Below are 1,855 nucleotides of genomic sequence, written 5' to 3'. Positions count from 1 at the left end.
GCCCAAACATAATATTCACTTAAAGTTATGGTAACTTCAGATTACAGCCAAAACTACTGCTAACCAAGAAGGTATTCAATTAATGAGACACTGCATTCTAATCATAAGTACGACTGTGAGAACAGCATATCAAATTAGCTGTATTCATTACTGGGTTAATTTAGTTCTGATCTGTGTGGGTACATGTGGCTTTCTCTGAGAACAATTTAATTAACATTAACTCCAAAAACAACATGACTGTTGAGTACAGTTGTCAAATGAAATATGTGGATAAACATTATCAGTGCAAAGACAAGTTTAATGAAGAAATATTTTAAAAACTGGCAAGTCTTGGTTTAATAAAAATACTTTGATAAAGAAACAAGTTCTTAAAGCTATTATCAACAGGAAATATGTAATTCAAGTTTTCAAAAAAGCAATTACATTATTAATAATCATCTTTTTTAGATAAACTTTCAAAAACTCCTATAAAAAAATTTATTAAATAATTACTATGTAAATTTGCACTACAAATATATGCACCAACAGTGGACTGGCATAAAATGGCTGAAAAATTATAGCTACCTCTTCTTGTTCAAGGTGTTTTCCACGTTCTTCAGGTGACAAACTTTTGGTCTCATTCAAGAACTTAGCTATAGTTGAACCATTAGCTATTGAGAATAGTAATTAGAAAATAATACTGTAAACTATTAAAGTGATCATACAGAAATGTTAAGTTACAATACAAATTAGAACAATATTCTAAATGGTAAAACCTTTCCTTTTTACAGTCCGAGATACTACAATAATATCTATCATTTAAAAACAAGATGGTTAAATTCAAAATACGTTTTAGTTATACTTTTGTGTTCAAAAACATTGTACACAAAGTATAAAATTTTACATTCATTTCAAAATACTAAACAAATTTATTATGAATTCATAATTACTATTAGCTCATAGCATATTAGTTAAAAAACTGATTGTATTAATAGTACAGAAAGTGAAAATTACATATAACTCAAAATGCAAAACTGATAGACTGAGGCATAAAATTCCAAAACTATAGTAAAGACATACATTTAAAACATGAACTAATTATTTCAGACAAAATAGTTTACTAACTAGCTTTTCTTAGCCATCCTTTCCATCACATATTTATTATGCTTTTAAAAACTACAGCAGATCTTTTAATTTCAGACAAAGCTGTAATTCATTAACTATTATATATTTGTTCTCCATTATTATGTATACATGATTAATTTCATATCAACACATTTTCATGGATGAAATTCATAAATACATAAAGATATTTGTCGTGATATAGTCAATACTGTTACAATTTCATTTAGTATATTTAGTTCCTGTATAATCACCATTATATACTTTTAACATGGCCATCACTGTTGACAGCTGCATAGAAACCGATACCTACCATGATACGGCCATCACTGTTGACAGCTGCATAGAAAACGATACCTAGCATGACACGGCCATCACTGTTGACAGCTGCATAGAAACCGATACTTACCATGACATGGCCATCACTGTTGGAAATTATAGCAACCTAATTTGATATAACTGTTATTGTTAGCTACTACACATAAATTCATACCTAGCTTGATATGATCAGTACTGTTGACAGCTGCATACAAACTGATACCTAGCAAGACACGGCCATCACTGTTGGAGATTATAGCAACCTAATTTGATATAACTGTTATTGTTAGCTACTACACACAAATTCATACCTAGCTTGATATGATCAGTGCTGTTGACAGCTGCATACAAACTGATACCTAGCATGACACGGCCATCACTGTTGGAAATTATAGCAACCTAATTTGATATAACTGTTATTGTTAGCTACTACACA

At 30.0% G+C, this 1,855-nt stretch overlaps 1 long non-coding RNA gene across 1 annotated transcript; it reads right to left on the bottom strand.

Annotated features, from left to right (window-relative positions):
- Window positions 1-591: 591 nt before the first annotated feature.
- On the bottom strand, window positions 592-1,630 carry LOC111084680. The gene is made up of 2 exons (XR_002609676.1): window positions 1,595-1,630; window positions 592-650 (listed from the first exon to the last, which is right to left on the bottom strand). It is a non-coding gene; the product is annotated as an uncharacterized LOC111084680 (long non-coding RNA).
- Between the last annotated feature and the right edge of the window lie 225 nt (window positions 1,631-1,855).

This window comes from Limulus polyphemus, unplaced genomic scaffold, assembly GCF_000517525.1.
Source record: "Limulus polyphemus unplaced genomic scaffold, Limulus_polyphemus-2.1.2 Scaffold90963, whole genome shotgun sequence".
Classification (NCBI taxonomy): domain Eukaryota; kingdom Metazoa; phylum Arthropoda; class Merostomata; order Xiphosura; family Limulidae; genus Limulus; species Limulus polyphemus.
Note: the sequence above shows the minus strand (reverse complement) of the source record. Positions and strands in the feature narration are given on the sequence as shown.